The sequence below is a fragment of the Aquarana catesbeiana genome, linkage group LG06 (assembly GCF_042186555.1).
Source record: "Aquarana catesbeiana isolate 2022-GZ linkage group LG06, ASM4218655v1, whole genome shotgun sequence".
In the NCBI taxonomy this organism is placed as follows: Eukaryota; Metazoa; Chordata; class Amphibia; order Anura; family Ranidae; genus Aquarana; species Aquarana catesbeiana.
Window position 1 is genome coordinate 200,291,821 of NC_133329.1, and position 20,549 is coordinate 200,312,369.

The window sequence follows — 20,549 nt, forward strand, 5'->3', positions numbered from 1 at the left end:
CAGGGCCTGTTTCTCCGCCCACCAAGAACGAGTGAGGACTTACAGTGTTGTGGCACCAGCACCACCACCAAAGGCCCAATTTTTCTGCCCCTGTTCAACAGGGGCATGTAATTAATATTCTTGATCTAATATTTCACAGCAGGGCCCTGTGAGGGCTTACAGTGTTGTGGCCACAACAACACCTAAGGCCCAAATTTCTGCTGAGTATATAGGGCAGACCCCTACTTTCAAACATCCAACTTACAAATGACTCCTACTTGCAAACGGAAGGAGACAACAGGAAGTGAGATGAAATCTACCCCTAGGAAGGGAAATTCTCTCCTGTAAGAGTTAATATGGGAAAAACATTTCTCCTTTCCACTGATGCTTTATCACCAATCCTTGTTGCACAAAAAAAACCAAAATTTTCAAAAAAACATTTGTCATTGGGACAAAAAGTGAGGTGAAATCTTCTGAAGAGGAGCACAGACAGCAAAACAAATGTCACAGGGGTGATAACCCTTCCCTATGTTTTCCAAAAAGCTTAAAAAAGATTTTTGGCTGGAGCTAAACACGTTAAAAATGTACCAGTTCAAAATTACAAACAGATTCTACTTAACAACAAACCTACAGTCCCTGTCTTGTTTGCACCGCCTGTATACTGCTGTTCAGAGTACAGAGCCTGTATACTGCTGTTTCCTTTTTTAATTTGGGTGCGGGGTTCCCCTTAATATCCATACAAGACCCAAAGGGCCTGGTAATGGACTGGGGGGTACCCATGCCGTTTGTCTCACTGATTTTCATCCATATTGCCAGGACCCGACATTACATTAAAGCCGCAAGCAGTTTTAAATGACTTTTTTTCCTTTAAAAATGACATTTTGTGCAGGGACTGTTCTAAGCACGGGAAACACGCGCCACTTTACAGGCATACTATAGACATCCCCCAGGTACGATATTTAAAGGAATATTTCACTTTTTTTTTTTTTTTTTTACTTTAAGCATCATTAAAATCACTGCTCTCAAAAAAAGTCCGTTTTTAAAAGTTTTTTTTTCATTGATACATGTCCCCTGGGGCAGGACCTGGGTCCCCAAACCCTTTTTAGGACAATACCATGCAAATTAGCCTTTAAAATGAGCACTTTTGATTTCGAACGTTCGAGTCCCATAGACGTTAATGGGGTTCTAACGTTCGTGCGAATTTTCGGTCCGTTCGCAGGTTCTGGTGCGAACCGAACCGGGGGGTGTTCGGCTCATCCCTATTGTTTAATAATAACCCTTTCACGACTAAGCCTATTTTTGAAATTTGGTGTTTACAAGTTAAAATCCGTATTTTTTGCTAGAAAATTACTTAGAACCCCCAAACATTATATATATTTTTTTAGCAGAGAATCTAGAGAATAAAATAGAGATTGTTGCAATATTTTATATCAGACGGTATTTGTGCAGCGGTGTTTTAAACGCAAATTTTTGGGAAAAGGGAAACTTTCATGAATTTAAAAAAATCCAAACAGTAAAGTTACCCCAATTTTTTTGTATAATGTGAAAGATGATGTTACGCCGAGTAAATAGATACCAAACGTGTCATGCTTTATAATTGCACGCACTCGTGGACGCTTTAAATTTTTTTTACGGTTACCAGGTTAGAGTTACAGAGGAGGTCTAGCGCTAGAATTATTGCTCTCACTCTTATGATCGCGGCAATACCTCACATGTGTGATTTGAGCACCGTTTACATATGCGGGCGTGACTTCCGTAAGCATTTTCTTTGCTGCGCGAGCTCGTGGGGACGGGGGCGCTTTAAAATTTTTTTTTCTTATTTATTTTTATTTTTATAAATTGTGTTTAAAAAAAAAAAATAAATTTTTGATGACTTTTATTGCTGTCACAAGGAATGTAAACATCCCTTGTGACAGTAATAGGTGGGGACAGGTACTCTCCTTTGCACTTAAAAAAAAAACGAGATTCTGAATACTGCGTATTTTTTTAAAACTGGCGCCATTGGCAGCCGAGTAAACAGGAAGTGAGGTCATGACGTCGCTTCCGTGTTTACAATTAGAGGGCTGGAACGAAGCCACCCACGGCTTCATTCCAGCCCGCCCCCAGCTGCCGGAGGCAGCCAATTGGTCACCGGGCCTCCCGATGACACGGGAGACCCGGTAAGAGCAGCGGGAGGCGGGGACGTCCCCTCCCGCTCCTACGGTATAACAGCCAAGCTGCTTTTAGCCGCATCGGTTGTTATACTCGGATAGCCGATCGCTGGCTCTAAACAACGGTACCGGGATGATGCCTGCAGCTGCGGCATCATCCCGGTATAACCCCGGAAAGCCGAGTATGCACATCTGCGTACGCTCGGCGGGAAGGGGATAAAAGTAAAAAGAACAAACGTAGTCAAAACATAGCCAAATTTCAGTAACCGGAATGGATAGTCAGCCAAGCCAGAAGTCAGGGATCAATGTAGTGTAACAGCAAGTAGGATCTTTAGCCAGAAGGGATGTAAGCAAAGCAAGTCTTTAAACAGGACCACAGGAGATCGTCTCTGTGATGTTTGACCAAGGCGAAGGCAGAGATCCACTGGGCTGAACAGCTTAAGTTGGCAGGAGTGACAAGCAAGATATCATCAACAGCTGAGTATCTGAGGAGAGATGGGAGTTGGCAATTAGCCGACAGCTGAGTGGCCAGCTCTGAGAAGGAAGGACTGAGCTCAGCCCTGACAGGCTGGTCAGCAAGTGGGTAAAAACAGGCATGATTCTGTGATGAACATCACTGCATGCATTCAGGAATACTTCTAAAAATCACTGTCTGCAAACATACTTCACCGTGCCATCCAAAAATGCAAGTAAAGCTCTATCATGCAAAGAAGAATCCATAACTGAATATGATCCAGAAACGCTGCCATCTTCTCTGGGCTGAATCTCATTTAAGATGGTCTGTTGCAAAGTGAAAAACTGTTCTGTGCTCAAATCGAAAATGGACATTCTTTTTTGGCACCTATGGGCGCCGTGTCCTCCGGACTAAAGAGGAAAAGGACCTTCTGGCTTGATATGAGCACTTCAAAGTTCAAAAGCCTGCATCTCTGGTGCATACTGTATGAAATGGGCAGCCTGCACATCTGGAAAGCCACCATCAATGCTGAAAGCTAGATCCAGGTTTTGGAGCAGCATATGCTCTCATTCAGATGATGTCTTTTTCAGGGAAGGCCTTGCATATTTCAGCAGGACAATGCTAAGCCACACACTGCATGTATGACAACAGCATGGCTTCACAGTAGAAGAGGCTGGGTGAAACAAAAATACGATAAAAAATACCCAGGACTGTTGAGCAGTTAGAATCCTATATCACGCAAGAATGGGACAACACTCCCAAAAACTCCAGCAACTGGTCCCCTCAGTTCCTCGATGTTTACAAAGTGTTGGTAAAAGAAGAGGGGATGCTACACAATGGTAAACACGGCCCTGTCCCAACGTTTGTTGCTGCCATTAATTTCAAAATGACCCTATATTTCTTAAAATGGTACTTTCTTTAGTTTAAAGCGGAATGTCAGTCATTTTTTCATAAATTAAATCTTCTGCCCTTGTTGTCTTAACTTTGGATAGTAAAATATTTTTTTTCTGCCAGTAAATACCTTATACAACACACTTCCTGTTACTTGTCTGGTAAAAAGCCTAGGCTTATGACACCATGCATAGTTACATAGTTAGTAAGGTTGAATAAAGACACCAGTCCATCTAGTTCAACCTGAGTGAGTGTGGGTGTGTGTCTACAATCATCCCTATTTATTTTAAGGTACTTATATAGCGCCGCCAATTCACGCAGCACTCCACACATACATCGTACACCCACATCGGTCCCTACCCTCAAGGAGCCCACAATCATATACTGGGGCCAATTTTGAACAGAAGCCAATTAACCTAGCAGCATGTCTTTGGAGTGTGGGAGGAAACCCACACAGGCACAGGGAGAACATGCAAACTCCAAGCAGGTCGTGGTTGGGAATCGAACCAGCGACCCTTTTTACTACTAGGCAAGAGTGCTATCCACTACACCACTGTGCTGCACAGCTCTCGCTCACTCTCATGAGAGTTTGCCAGGAAGGGAGGAGGGGGGAAGAGTCATAAGAGGGCCAATCAGAGCTGAAGAGCTGGAGGTGTGCCTCTGGGTAATTCCAGGAAGTGAACAGGCAGTAGCTTCAGCTGCCCACAGTTAAAATGGATACAGGCAGAGTCAGTGGAGGGAGATTTCTGCAGCATATTTGTCAAGCACAGAATCACAGTATATATAAAATAATATGCAAAGTGGTTGGAGGGAAGCTTCAGAATGGCAAAGATGTTTTTATTACAAAGTATGTGAACAGACTGCTATTTCTATTTTCTATTGTGAATGAAATATGGGTTTATGGGATTTGCAAATCATTGCATTCTGTTTTCATGTCGATTTTACAAAGCGTCTTTTTTGGAATTGGGGTTGTGCATATAAAAGCTCTGTGCAAATTGTTGGTGCTATAAAAAACAACCTGTGATAAATAGCATTAATACCAATTTAAATCTGTAGGCACATGGAAATAAAGGATTCAGCAAGCAACTGAAGACCTAGCCACAATAATATTTTAGGCTGCAATGTTTGTTTCAAGCAATGAACACACCGTATTCTGGACAGCCATACACCATGTTACCTAAAATTCCATCTGGCTGCGTGGGACTGAAGCAATGCCTAAACCCCCTGGTAGCAGGCTGTGTTTTCTTAGGGTGGAGTTTGCTCTAAATAGTCATTCTGAATAATATAGGTTTAGTGGCATTTTTTGAATTTAAAATTTCCAGTGGGGTGGGAAAAAAGATTCCCTTTCAAACGTTTTTTTTTCTCTTGCTTTCTACAGAGTGGAATCTATTTTTTAGTCAGTCCACACCCTTCTTACGTGTGACCTCATAATCCAGGCAAGGGAAGAAGGGGCGGGAATTGGTGTGGTGTGAGGGAGAGGTTCAAAACAAGTCTCAAATTCATCGGCTCCAGCAGCTGCTTCATCACCCAGGACGTGTCTGGCTGAGCTGTTCAGGTGAGTCGAGCCTCAGTAGGTAGTTTCCAGCCTGTATCCATCACTGAGGACAGGGCACACACATCAAACCCCGGGAAGGTTTACCTCCCAATGAGCTCCTTCCTGACATTTAAAGTCCGTATTTGCAGGGAAAGTTCAGGCATGTGTTGCTGCCTTTCATCCTGTACCAGGAGTGACTGCTCTTCTTTATTGTGTACACATTGTATCGTTTTCTTATTTGTGTTGCATTTTGTATTCTCTCCTGTTGCTGTTCTAAGAAGTTTATTTGTCAATGAGTCATGTGGAATAAATAACTCCGGAGGAGCCTCGTTCTCCTCGGTGAGGTGGCTCCTCATCGGTGCTGCTGGCTGCAATTTGCTGAAGTGCAATCACCTATCTCTTGAGATGCCTCCAGGGTGGAGGGGGGGGCGGCGGCTCCCTCCCTCATGAAGAATGTGCTTAACGATGGTTTCTGGTCACTGCAAATTAAGCGTGGAGTCAGGTTACTGCCGCCTTTTAACGCTTTCAATCTTACTATAAGTTCTATACTATAGATACGCCATACAATCTCCTTTTTTAATAACGTGCTATATTGCAGCCTATCAGATCTTAGACTTGTCACTGCAGTTTTCTCCCCCCTGGTCTTCTTTCCTTTTATTTTCACTGGGTGACCTCATGCCAGGTAGTGTTTTTTTCAACAAACAAGCTGTCCTGCAGATGTATCCTGGGATATTGAGATGATCAGCTTTATGTTTATTTAAGTATCCAAAAAGAAAAACCTGTTTTAGCTGCTTATAACGTGCAGTGGCAGCTGGTGCTCCATCGACAGACCTGACCACGGATTCCAAGTTATTTAGTAAGAGGTGTGTGTGAGAGAGAGAGAGATTATAATTTGTTTTATTTTTTTTGTAATTTGTCTAATTTTTTGGAAAATTAATAAATGGGAGAGGGGGGGGGGAGTGTATGTATATACTTTTATTTTAATTTTTTTTACACATTATGTTTGTATGTAGCACTGCATTACATTTCTGTAAGCATTTTACTGAATGAAACTGATTCATTCAATCTGTTTTTGATTGGCCAGAGCCAATCACGTGCTACAGATGGGCTGTGATTGGCCCTGTCTGTACCATGTGATTACACTGACAACTCATAGCTAGCAATACAGTTGTATTAAATGGATGGCATGAAAGGAAGCCATTCATTGTTTACAACTGTCATGTGACCTGCTGTAAATAGTACCGGAAGCGTGCCGGTACATGGATTGTTCATCGGTCGTGTCCCGTGATCGGCGCATTCTGACAGGACGTCATATGACACCCAGTCAGGGTAACTGAACCACCACCCAGCCGCCAATTTGCTGTTGGCCAGGCAGAAAGGTGTTAAAGGGGTCTCTGTTGCTCCTTCATTATTATTATACAGGATTTATATAGTGCCAACAGTTTACGTAGCACTTTACAACTTGAGGCTAGACTGTACAAATGCAATACACTTTAATACAGTAGGAATCAGAGGGCCCTGCTCCTTAGAGCTTACAATCTAAGAGGAAAGGTCAAGACATACAAGAGGTAAGAACTGTGGGTGATGTGCTGTTTGATCCTTCATCCGTCCTTGGGTTACTCTAATACAGGAGCTGTGTTACTGGTCAGATCACCATAACAAAACGGCAGAAGGAAAGCCTAAGGCTTTGATTGTTGGGCGACCAAGCGTCTGATTTTTGTCAAAAGCGAATTTGCAGAATTTTGTCTAGCATACTAACTATCTGCAAATTGTCGTTTGACAAACACAAACGTAAAGACATACTTTGAGAGTATAAAGAGGAAGTTCATTTCTCAAGTGCCGCCCTTTGGGCCCCTTCTGCTACTTTCATGTTAGTATAAGTTTGGTGAGCATTGATTCGCAATTTTCAGATCGTACAAAATAAATGCCTTTTAAAATATGTTTGGCATAACTACATCAGTACCACCAGCAAAGCAGCTTCATTATTATCCCAATAACTGCTTGCTGCCCGCCCACGTCAAATGATGGTGGTGCGGCTCTTGTTCAGGGACGACGTCATATGATGGCGTCCCAGAACGGCCACTCTTGCGCGCGCCCGTGGAGCGATTGCACCGTGTTGCTAGGGCACGGCGCGACCCTGATCTCTGTAAAGAGCTCCAATCACAGCCAGTCACATGTACACAGTGCTGGTAATTGGCTCTCCTTGCCTCACACTGACAGAGTATGTGGCGAGGAGAGCCGAAAAGCGACATCTCCAAGCAGGGGGACATCTAGGAATGTAATAGGGGCACTGATCATCAGTGCCCTGATTGCAATATAGTGTCACAAATCAGTGCCCACCACAGCCCACAAGTGCCACCAATCAGTGCCCATTAGTGATACCAGTCAGTGCTGGCAATCAGTGCCCATAAGTGCAGCATATTAGTGCCTCCTCATCAGTGCCACTTCATCAATGACCACCAGTTCAGCCTATCAGTGCCACATCATCTGTGCACATCCGTAAAAGCGAAAAATTACTTAGTTACAAAATTTAGACAGAAAAAGTAAAAAACATTATTTTTTTTTTTCAAATTTTTTTTTTTTTTTGTAAAAAATAAAAGAACAAAAACCTAGCAGTAATTTAAATAACACCAAAATAAAGCTCTATTTATGTGAAGAAAATGATAAAAAATTTGTTTGGGTACAGTGTAGCACGACCACGCAATTGTCATTCAAAGTGCGTCAGCGCTGAAAAATGGCCTGGGCAGGAAGGGAGTGTAAGTGCCTGGTAGGCAAGTGGTTAAAGAAGATGAGACTGACAAATAGCAGAATTGCAATCGCTGGTGAGTTCCATTGTGCACAAAGTTGATGATGCCGAAAATAGACAGAGGCGGAACAATGTCCGTGTCATAGGCCTGCCAGAGGGCGCGGAGGGTCGTGATCCTGCCATCTTTGCTGAGTCATTGTTCAAACAATTGCTGAACTTGCCAGACATGCTGCTTACCTACGTAGTTGAAAGGGCACATAGAGTACCCACGGGAAGGCGGCCTGAAGGGACACCTCCCAGGCCATTCTTGGTGCGACTGTTAAACTACCGCGACAGAGATATGATCCTGGCGGAAGCAAGGAAACGTCCATAACTACCATATGAGGACACCAAGCTGATGCTGTTCCCAGATTTCTCAGCCGAGGTTCAGAAACGTCACAGATCCTTTAATGAGGTGAGACGCTGTCTCAGGGAAAAGAATATCAAGTATGGCATGCTTTACCCCAGCTGCGGGTTCCTCACAAAGGCACCGTCAGATTTTTTAATACACCTGAAGAGGCAAGTGATTGGATCGACACGTTGTAAAGAACGATATATGTGATTCCATCTCCACTTTGCTGTTCGTGCCCTGGGGGGGGGAATGGGTGGAGAGGTCTGCATTAGGAGGCTACTCATACATCTTCATTGCCTAAGACACTGCAAGTACACTGGTCCCATAACGCCACACAGATGATGGACTAGGTTTTTTCCTTTTTTTTATGAACTCTGGGTTTTTCTTGTATCCATATTGTTGGTATTCTTGCATTGGGTGCATGCCTCTGAATGCTGTGGTGGGACGATGGGCGGGCTTCCACTCTTCCTTAGAGCCCTTGCACACTGGGGCGGTTTGCAGGCGCTATTGCGCTAATAATAGTGCCTGCAAACCGCCCCGAAAGTGCCGCTACTTTCATTCCAGTGTGCAAGCCCCGAGGGCTTGCACACTGGAGCGATGCGCTGGCAGGACGGTAAAAAAAGTCCTGCTAGCAGCATCTTCGGAGCGGTGAAGGAGCGGTGTGTATACCGCTCCTTTACCGCTCCTGCCCATTGAAATCAATGGGACGGCGCGGCTATACCGCCGGCAAAGCGCCTCTGCAGAGGCGCTTTGCGGTGGTATTTAACCCTTTCTCGGCCGCTAGCGGGGGGGTAAAACCCCCCCGCTAGCGGCCGCATACCGACGGTAAAACGCCGCTAATAATAGCGGCGTTTTACCGCCGACCCCGCCCCAGTGTGCAAGGGCTCTAAGTGGCATGGATCGAAGGTGAAGTCAGAATAAACACTTCTTCCTTTTTTTTTTTTTTTTTTTTTTTTTTTTTTCCTTTTTTGGATTGGTTGTAATGACCTGGACTTCTTTGTTTTTTTTAGGTCACGTTCACGTAACAGTTGGGCTTAGTTTTGGGAATACGCTGCGTGTACCAGAGTGTTTTACACAGCAGTAGGGAGTTACATGTTTTTCTTTTGGGGGGGAGGGATGTCTTCAATTGTGCAATGTTCCAGATTCTGTCCAGGGCTACTTGAGACCTGCGTCATATACCGATACTTTAATGTTTACAGGTCAGTAGCAACTATGACAAGGTTATACCATTTATTACTGTGTGGTTTTTTTTTTTTTTTTTCCGGTTCCCAACCGGCACACGGCTGGGCAAATGGGCGTACCTGTACGTCCTTTTGAATTCCCCGCCGTGCCATTGCATGCGCGCCGGCCGGGAGCTCCGTGAGTCGGGTCCCTGAGACTCGATCGGACTCTCACGGAGAGGACGAACAGGGAGATGCTGATGTAAACAGCATCTCCCCGTTCTGCCTAGTGACAAGTGTCACTCGATCTCTGCTCCCTATCATTGGGAGCAGAGATCAGTGACGTCACACACCAGCCCATCCCCTTGACAGTTAGAAAACACTCCCCTAGGACACACTTAACCCCTCCCCGCCTCCTAGTGGTTAACCCCTTCACTGCCAGTGTCATTTACACAGTAATCAATGCATTTTTAATCGCACTGATCGCTGTATAAATGACAATGGTCCCAAAAATGTGTCAAAAATGTCCGACATGTCCGCCATAACGTCGCAGTCACAATAAAAATCGCTGATCGCCGCCATTTCTAGTAAAAAAAAAAAAAGAATTTTTAATAAAAATGCTATAAAACTATCCCCTATTTAGTAAACGCTATAACTTTTGCGCAAACCAATCCATCAACGCTTATTGCGATATTTTTTGGGGGATAAAAACAAAATGTAGAATAATACGTTCGGCCTAAACTGAGGAAAAAAAATGTTGTTTTTTTTTTTTCTTTTTTTATATATTTTTGGGGCTATTTATTATAGCAAAATGTTTTTTTTTTTTTTCAAAATTGTTGCTATATATTGTTTATAGCGCAAAAAATTAAAATCGCAGAGGTTATCAAATGCCACCAAAAGAAAGCTCTATTTGTGGGAAAAAAAGGAAGTCAATTTTGTTTGGGAGCCACGTCGCACGCCTGCGCAATTGTCAGTTAAAGCGACGCAGTGCCGAATCGCAAAAAAACGCTCTGGTCAGGAAAGGGGTAAAATGTTCTGGGGCTGAAGCGGTTAAGGTATTTTGATGACTGGTATGGTATTCGATATACTGTCTTGGAACGTTAGATGCCTAAACGACAAATTTCGCCGTGCTCTAATCTTCCAATACTTGAAACCGCTTAAACCTCACATTGTCTTCTTACAAGAGACGCATCTAGATGGTAATAGGATCCTCACTATGCGACGCTCCTGGATACAACGTGCAATACATGCTACGTACGCCAGAGGCGTAGTGTTTCTGATCAGCAAAACGGTCCCTTGCACTGTTCACCAAGTTATCACAGATCCAGGGGGTCGTTATGCAATTGTCATGGCTGATATCCATGGGCGTAGGATGGTGCTAGCTAATGTATATGTTCCCCCACCGTTTAAAATTCAGGTGCTATACGATTTGCTAGGTAGGTTGGCTCCCTTCATGCACTTGCCTCTCATTGTGGCAGGCGATTTTTAACGCTATATTGAATGCTGATCTCGACTCCTCTAACTCTAGGAGAGGGGCATCAGTAGAATTGGCAGCATGGGCGGAGACGGCTGCTCTCAGAGTTATGGAGGTGGAAAAATCCCACCACAAAAAGCTACTCACATTTATCCACAAAAAGTCCTCATCCAGGATTGATCTGGCATTTGCTAATGCCCCCATGTTGCAGTTGGTGAGGGGAGCTAATTACATTGCCGGGGGCCTGTCGGATCATACTCCTCTACGGGTTTATATTGGGATACCCTTGCAGGTTAGAGGGGGGTGCGTGGCAATTAAACCTGGGTTGGTTGGAAGTAGAATCAGTTTCTTCCCAAGTGGCACCAACTTTTACCAGCTATTGGGAGGATAATTTACAGTCAGCCTCGCTGCCGGTGGTATGGGATGCCTTTAAGGCATGTATGCGAGGTCAGTATATCTCGGCATTCAAGCAGGCGCGTAAACAATTCAACCTTAAATCCCAAGAAATACAAGATAAAGAGAGAAGGTGTGAGGCGGCACATGCGGCTGACCAGTCAGAAGTTACATATACCGCATTACTTGAGGCTCGCCGTCTTCTGACATTACATTTTACAGAATTAACTCACTAACTCACACTTCATGGGCGAGGAGGTTTGAGTCCCTCTTCGAACAGGGAGATAAAAATGGGAAGCTTTTAGCTGTGCTGGTGGTGTCAATAACTCTCAAGGTGCCCTAGTGACGGACCCAAGTGACATCCATCTTTGTAGACTATTACAGTACTCTCTACTCCCCCATCCCGACATGTAATAATCAGGATCTTGAATCACTGCTTACTTCCATATCTATACCAAAACTGTCGGGAGTCCGATCAAAATAGTCTGGAAGCAGAGATCACTGAAAAAAAAAATAGAAACTGCGATTAGGTCTTTTCCACCACATAAATCACCAGGGCCTGATGGTTTTTGCATTGAATGGTACAGGTCACATCTTGAGACTCTTGTACCTAGACTTTAGGAGTTATTTCATTTCTGCTTAGAACATAGGACATTGCTGGACTCTCTCATGGAAGCTCAGGTGGTCCTATTGCCCAAACCGGGCAAGGATCCCCTGAGCTGCTCCTTGTATAGACCTATAGCTGTCCTCAATCAGGATCTTAAAATTCTTACTAAAATATTGGCCACGAGATTATCGAAGGTAATAATTACACTGGTAGGCATAGACCAAACTGGATTTATACCCAAGAAGTCCACCGATACGAATCTCCACAGGCTGTTTGCGCACCTACAGATTGATCAAACTAACTCTGGAGCCAGGGTGATTGTGTCCTTGGACATGGCTAAAGCCTTCGATTCAGTGGACTGGCATTACATGTCCACTGTGTTAAGGCATATGGGGTTTGGAGAAGTGTTCCTTACTTGGATTTCGCTCCTATACACCTCACCCAAGGCAACAATAAAGATAGGCACTCAAGTTTCAGCACAGTTCTCGGTGGGGAGAGGAATGTGGCAAGGCTGCCCACTTTCCCCAGCTTTATTTGCTCTGGCCATAGAGCCGATAGCTATTGCTCTAAGAGCATCCACAGAAGTCAAAGCCCTTCAGGTAGGCGGCATCAGAGAATACATGGCCTTATACGCTGATGATATGCTCCTTTTCCTAGAGGACCCAGGACCATCCTTGGAGGCAGTATTTGAGATACTAAACATATCTGCAAATTTTTCAGGTCTGCGGGTGAATTGGGAGAACAGTATTATGGCTATTGATGATGGAGCACAGGCGCGGGCATCAACTTTGGTGCCTATCGTCTGGGTCTATGAAATATTTGGGTATACGGGTGTCCCCTAAAGTTAGATTACTTGACACTCAACTTAATGCTTACAAAGACTAAAACACGACTAGAGGCCTAGAAACACTTACCACTCTCCCTAATTGGTAGGGTGAACTTGCTTAAAATGAAGATTCTACCAGTATGTATGTATGTATGTATGTGTATATATATTTTTTTTTTTTTCATAATACCCCCATTTGGGCCCCCTGCTCTTTCTTCCGGCGTGTAAACAGCCTGTTTAATTCATTTCTGTGGGGTTCCGGGCATCCTAGAGTGGGCCTTCGTACACTACAAGAACCATATGGACAGGGAGGATTGGCACTACCTGACCTGTTCAAGTATTTTATTGCGGGTCAGATGGTGTTTGCCAGATGTTGGTTAGCAAGAGATAGTGGAGATGCAGCGACAGTTCTAGAGGCAGCTTTACTGGGATCATATGAGAGTCTTTCTTAGTGTATAGGGGGCCACGGGTGGCGGCGCCTCTGGCTCCATGCGCGTTACTATTCGCGCGTGTGGGACAGGGCGGGGGTGCTAATGCAGTTGGATACAGAAGCCTGGTCGCCGGGCACACCATTGTGGCTTAACCCCAGGCTATCCCATTTCAGCGAAATTCCAGATCCAGTAATATGGGCCAGAGTTGGCATCAAACAATTAAAGAACATTATAGGGGAGGGGAATTTGCTTTCCTTCTATCAATTGAAGGATAGACATGATCTACCAAATTGGTATTTTTTCCGCTACTTACAGCTGAGGCATGCGTTTGTTGTACAGTTCGGCACAGCCGCAGTGATACTTCATTCCTCACCTTTAGAGCAGTTGCTCTGTGATGAATCTGTGCGGGGGGACGCTTTCAGAAACATATAAAGAGTTGTTTGTCGAAAGGCCTCCGGCACTTAGTAAATGTAGAGAGAAATGGAGCTCATTAGTCCCTAATTTTCAAGGGGATGACTGGGACGATATGTGGGACCACCCCTTTCAGGTCCTGGTGTCAGCCCGTGACAGGTACATACAATTCAAGATACTTCACCGAGTATATTTATACACCAGCGAGATTGGCCAGCATCTATGGTTTGGATGACGCCTCCTGTTGGCGCTGTACAGCGGCAAGGGCAGATTTCGATCCTGTATTCTGGCACTGTCCGTTAATACAGATATTTTGGATGGGGGTTATCGGGGTCATTCAAGGGCTGGTCTCGCTGCCTGTCCCCATGACAATATCAGTATGTATGCTGGGCCTGGTGGAGGAGGTAGCACCTCTTAGGGCACAAAGAACTAAGATTTCCCTTGCCCTGTTTTATGCATGCGAAGCCATCCTTTTATGCTGGAAAAAACCTGGGGCTCCATCCTTAGCCTTCTGGAAAGGTTTGGTAAATAAGGCCTTACCCCTATATAAAGCCACTTAAGTAGAGGGTGCCCAAAAAAATTTGAGAAGGTATGGCAGAGCTGGCTTTCTTCTGATGATGCTGTGTGAGTTACTGGGTAAATGATGGGCTAAATGTATATGAAAGGGAACATGCATTGATTGGAAAAATGAGACCGGTCTTATAGATACCGGATGGTTGTGGTCACTGCCTTAGATTTCATATAAGCATGTATGGTTAGAATGGCTTGAGTAGGCCGGAAAAGCTTGTGATTATATTTTAATGCCTGTCATGCTTGGACATTGCGCAATAGGGATTTTGGTATTTTCTGTAGGTGTATGTTGTTTTTGTATTAAAAACTGTGAATAAAAATAATTTTCCAAAAAAAGAGACTGTGCTCTGTATTTTGACATCTCACCAATTGCTGCGTCACGAATGTTAATTCTAGATTACGAGTGGTAGTTTGCAAGACTGAACTCTTCTGGCTCGTTCCTTGATTCCGAGCATGTATGTTTGTACATTCGACTTTTGTGTGACAATTTCTGTACTGACCATCTGAAAATCAGATGTTGAGTTCACATCCAACAAAAATTTTATAGCCTGCACATCCAGCTTTTGTCTGATGTAAAAGTCAAATTGTCTGTCGAATGCACCGTACTAACGATCTGAAAATCCGCGGACAGCTCGTCTTAAGACCTTTTTGCCTTCTGATTTTCGTACCGTGTGTACGAGGCCTAAAGCTGGCTACACACCATACACTTTTCTTGTACCATTTTCCTTTAGATTTATCAAAACTAAACACTTTCAAATTGTATACAATCAGGCATGCTCTTGTATTAGATATTTGAAGGTAAATCTAAAGGAAATTGAACAACAAAAATTGTATGTGTGTCCAGCTTTAGAAAAGAAAACCACCACATGTTATGATTGGAAAGCTGTAACATTTTACATCTCTGGGTTTAACAGTGGCGGTCCGTCCATTAGGGGCACCACCCCCTATATGTATAATGGATAGATTCATGCATACCATAAATCTATCCACGGCCGCCCCCTATTTATGGGTCCAGGCCCTTTCAGGGTGCCTGAACTACAGCAGCAGTGGTTTATTTATTTTAAGCACCTGATTAGAGCCATAGGCTTCAAAATGGGGTGGGCTCCTGGTGCAGAGCATTGCGCCATGAGCCCACCTAGGTTTTACAACAGCGAAAGAATATTCGCTGATAAAACGCTGGCTGGATTGAGGCTCAATCGGAAGCGGGTGTGAGACTTGTTTAGAAAAGACTCCTGATTGGCCGAGGAGGAGGGAGGAAATGGAAGCTGCCACCGTGATGACCCATGGAGAGCAGGGGAACAGGAGACCACCATCGAGCAGGGAAAGCCGCCGGTGAAGCGATGGGGTAAGTGCTATCGACCGACTGGGAGGTGGGGGTGTGTCTGTGCATACTGTTTGCCGCCCCCTCCCCCCAAAAAATTACCACCAGCCGCCACTGGGGTTTAGGTTCAATAATTAAGTGTTCTTGCATAGCAAGACCACTTACTGTTATCTCACATATATATTATTATTCTTATTATAGCCAAATTTACCACCCTAACTCCTCCCACAGTTTTTACACTACATAGACAAGTAATATCCCGAAACATGCGGATTGTTCCCGATTGGTGTGCTATTACTTTGTGGAACGTTTTGCCGAATGGGGACAAGAACACTTTTCACAATTTCCCCAGAAATTGTAGCTTTTCTAGGTTTTTATTGTATTTTTTCAACATGAGTATAAACAAACATGTACACGAACAGGACCAGGTGCCTATTAATAGGCAATCTGGTATAATAAAATTCAAGTTATACTAAAAAGAAAAAAAAATAAGGCATTCTGTGTCTCTCATATAGATAACCTGAGGGTAAATCGTTGAAATGAGGTTTCTAATATTGTACAAACATTCGTGTAAGTGCAACTTCCATCGGCCTGGGCGCCCCTGTGGGAACCTGCTACACCCTGAGGTCGAGGAAATTAATGAGTGTAAGCAGAGCATCGAGGGTTTGTCTGCACAAGGGTATAATGTACCCATAGCTGATATAATTGTTTACATTTAGGAATCAGAATACACACGATTTCGTGGTATGGTTACATGTAGCCAAACTTATAGATGTTAGGGAGAAATAGGAGCAAAAGGGGGGGGGGGGGGAGAGAAAGTTTGGAGGAAAGGGGGGATATAGTAGGTAATGGGGGGGGGGGGGGTAGAGAGACAGCGAACCTTACTCTACTGAAGTGTTGCCAGTCTAAGACGTGGGAACATAATTTTGGCATTAGTCAGTGTTTCAAGGCGTATTTGCCGCTGAAATTCTGTGTTTTAGTTTATCCCAAGTGGAATAACACTCCAGATGAATGAAAATTTTGCCTGTTTATCTAAGGATTTGGCTTCCATCTCCTCCATAAGCATGATGTCGTTTTATCTCTCTCACCCATTCTATAAGGGATGGGGAGGAAGTAGTTTTCCAGTGTCTAGGAATAAGTTGTCAACCTGCACTGAGGAAGAATTTTAGGAGATTGTGCTCTTGAGATTTAACAGTGCCAGGTAGTATGGAAAGGAGTGAGAGGCTTGTCATATATTTCCGTGTAGATTGCCACTAAAGTTTAATACCGCTTTAATTTCTCCACATACTGTATAATCTCCTTTTTAGGGTTGGCATACTCATCACAATAGGTCCTCACATTGTATGGTCACATCTGATACATGGCTCCCAAGTGTCCCTCAATTGGAGGAACCGCCCCTGTTTTGAGACTGAACCCCTCTGTCCCTTGTGCAGCCTTATTTGTTCTTCTTTTTTGGTCTGATGTGTGCATCTCAATAGAAAATGTACTAATTTTAGTACCAGAAGTATTATTGGTGCCGGTTCACACTAGCTTGATGCAGGAAGCAGCGCGATTCCAGTGCTGGTTCCCGCATAGGACTCGCTGGCAGTTCACACTGCCCTGTGTAAACCACTGCAGCTGTCAGTAGAAAGTTATTGACCCCCAGATCGGTTCGCATATCAGTGTGAACTGTCAAATGGTGCAGAAATCAGATCGCATGTTGTTCACATTCCAGTGCGGACCAAGAAAAGGGTCCTGCACCATTTTGATGTGAATGCGATGTGAGTTTAGCCATACAGTCTAGCTGAATTTGCATCGCACAGACATCACATGGGATCTGCACAGCAGTGTGGTGCGCATCACATTCAATGTCTAAAATCGCAGAAGTGTGAACCTGGCCTTAGGCTGCACTAAACTGTCTCCAGCCTCTATATTACTGCATTTATTTTGAAATATGTATGTATGTGTGTGTCATAAAAGCACTTGTGTGGTTTAACAAATCATGTTCTGCATTTTTTTTTTTTTTTTTTTTGCTTATGATTTTTGTGGTCTGTTACCATGACCGTGGCAGGAGCCTGTCTTGTGCCTAGATGTTGTATGCTAAAAGGTTTCCCGCTTTATCATTTCAGGAAATTGAAAGCTATGGCTAAACTATCCAGTGAAACAGGCCCTTGCACTACATAGTTGTTGTAAGGCCTCATGTACACTGCTGCTGGTAAACGGACGTTCAGAGGCAGTTGGATGCTTTTTTCAGCTGCCCCTGAACTCATCCAATGTTATCTTATGTGTACATGTACACAGGTATATTTTAATGTTATTTTTAGGCAGTTGCGTTTTAGAGGCTTTTCTTTGAAGGCAAAAAAAATGAGTTCAGACGCTGAAGTTTCAGACGCCAAACGCGTCTAAACGTTTACAGGCGTCTTTCATTTTTGCCTATTTTGAAAACGCTTCTAAACGTGGCATGTTGACGCGTCAAAACGGACGTTTTAAACTTAGGTTATTATCTGTCACGTTAAATTGTTCAGGAGAGGTTGTAAAAATGTCCCGTGTACATTAAGCCTTAGCTAGAAAGCTCACGACACACATTGCAGTCTGCTTGGATGGTTTAGGTAGGTCCTCATTATGTCGTTTTTATAGATTTAGCCCTCATTCACACTTCTGCATTTTGTATCGTGGGCAGATTTGAAAGCGCTGATATGGTAAATGACAAATCGCTGGACTCGCATTTAAGATGCCATTCATTTGAATGACCTCTAAAATCACGGTGCGGGTCTGCCGCAATTGTCGCGCTGCAATCGCAGCAACCCAATGTGGGTTGTCGCGATTGCAGCACAATTTATCGATGGTGTGACAATCGTGGCGGACCCGCACTGTGATTTTAGGTGTCATTCAAATGAATCTGCCCGCGATTCAAAACACTGAAGTGTGAATGCAGCCTTTTGAAATTGTGTTAATTCAGCTGATCGCTACAGCCTTATCCTAGAGGTGTGTGTGTCTGTCCCCCAATATTGAAAATCCTTTTTATATAAATTATTTTTTTTAATGTAAAACTGAAATATAAGCTTTTTTGGCTTGTTCTGGTTGGATGCATGTCCATATATTGTGCTGCATTGCCCACCACAGACAAAATGCATTACATTACTGTGTGATGTATTGCAAACCTAAGGGTGTTGTGAAGCTTTTGTGAAGCTTTCGGGTAAATTTTAGTTGCTTCATTTTGTAGCTGCTCTGTACATAGATTTTTTTTTTTTTTTTTTTTTTTAATAGCCAGACTAAACCTGGCCTTGCATGCATAGATTTATTTAGTTCAATCTGCGGGCTATTACAAGTACCGTAGTTAAGAGAACAATCGAATAGTGGATGCGTTTTTGATTGGATGCAAACGCTGTTTGGCCAACATTTTTCCACTCTGTCCCGTTGACAAAAGTCTATTGAACAATCAACTTTTGTCGAGCAAGGTGTTGCTGACAGGGGCAGCCAAATTTGCCCAATTGAGCAGAAATTGACTGAATTGGAAGCTGTGTATGACAGCTTCAATTTCCCACAATTGTTCATTGCTGGTATTTTTAGCTCATTTGCAGAATGGGTTGCCAATGCCCTACAATGCACCATTTTTTACCAATTGACAGTAGTGCATTGTGTGTTGCAGTGCACTGAAATGCAGATATGTTTCTTCAGTTTATTGGACTATTGAAATTGCAAAACAAATGTAAGGTGCATTGTCTTAAAGTGTTTGCCTTACCATAAAGTGCAGGTGTGAAAATTCCCCTCAACAATTAAGCCCCTCTCCTTTCTGTTTGGTGATTTTTAAATTTTCTTTATTAGTTTTCCACAAACAATATTCATTATCAATTTTGTTTGTCTTTAACGCTTTGCGATTGACTGAAAATATTGGTCCAAAATATGATCTTTCATTAATGAATGAAATGAGATTTCAATGAAATTGTTATCGATTCTGCAGTGTACATATACAGATGCTTCAGTGATCTACACACTCTGGGGTTTAGTTACTAAAGGCAAATCCACTGTGCACTCGGAAGTGCAGGCACTGTAGATCTGGGGGGACATGCAAGGAAAATAAAAAAAACAGCATTTTTACTTGCACATGATTGTATTATGGAAATCAGCAGGGCTTCCCCTCATTTTCAGATCTTCCCCCTCAGATCTACAGCGACTGCATTTCCAAAGGCACTTGCAGTGCACAGTGGATTTTCGTTTAGTAAATCAACCCTATTGTGTGTATGTGTGTGGATATAATGTGTATTTTAGCATTCACATTTGTCCTTGCCCTCTTTATACATAAACCACCTAGGGCCAATTTAGACTAGAGACAATTAACCTACCAGCATGTTTTTCGAGTGTGGGAGGAAACTCCCACAGGGAGAATTTCTCAATAATCAAGTTTAGGTGTGGTGTTTGTCTCCATTCTCTTGTAAACTATTCTCCTTGAAAATAACTTCTATCTATCGTTTCATAGCATGACAGGTTTTTAATGCTGGCCATACACTGACTGAATTTCAGCCAATTTACGATGAACCAGGCACTTTTCTGCTTGTGAGTGGCCCTTTTATTACCCTCCGGCCCAATATACTTCAGCTCCAGTTCATATATATGCGGTGCGCAACAAATCCTTTCCCGCATTGAAGTCGCACTCCATTCATGCAATCTGCTGCCGATGTCAATATCAAATGCTGTGAGGCTGCAAGAATTGGATAGCATGGGTGTGAACACCCCATGCAATCCGATTCGGGTGCAGGGAAAAAAGGTGTCTGCCCCTGTTTTCATTCAGTGCGAATTAAGCCCATACAAAATAGGCTCAAATCGCAATGCAAAAATTTTGATTATAAATGTGGTGCGATTCCTATTCAAATCACATGCGATGCACCACACAAGTGTTAACCCAGGCTCAAGGAAAAAATTTGAAGAAGCCAGGTTGAATATTGGATGAACAGTGGCTGCATCCATCCATTGTTCTGGTATTCTGACCTCTGGCTGTTGAATACAATAGCTGGCACTGCAGATTTGTCCATAACTTTTGCACAAACCAATCAATATACGCATACATACTTTTTACCAAGAATATGTAGAAGATAACATATTGGCCTAAACTGATGAAGAAATTGTGTGTATGTGTATATAATATAAAAATAATATATATAAATAATACACACACACACGCGCTATGTGTGTTGACCATTACAAGGCTTTTTATTTTCAAATTATATTCAATAT

The 20,549-nt window shown here is 43.3% G+C and overlaps 1 protein-coding gene across 2 annotated transcripts in view; it reads left to right on the forward strand.

Annotated features, from left to right (window-relative positions):
• The first annotated feature begins 4,875 nt into the window (after positions 1-4,875).
• Positions 4,876-20,549, forward strand: part of EMP2 (epithelial membrane protein 2) — a 220,480-nt gene continuing 204,806 nt past the window's right edge. The window contains exon 1 of one of the 2 annotated variants that reach the window (XM_073591211.1): positions 4,876-5,029. The gene's annotated coding sequence lies outside the window, so the exon portion shown is untranslated. The remainder of the gene's footprint in view (positions 5,030-20,549) is intronic. The other variant, XM_073591212.1, reaches the window with a different exon arrangement.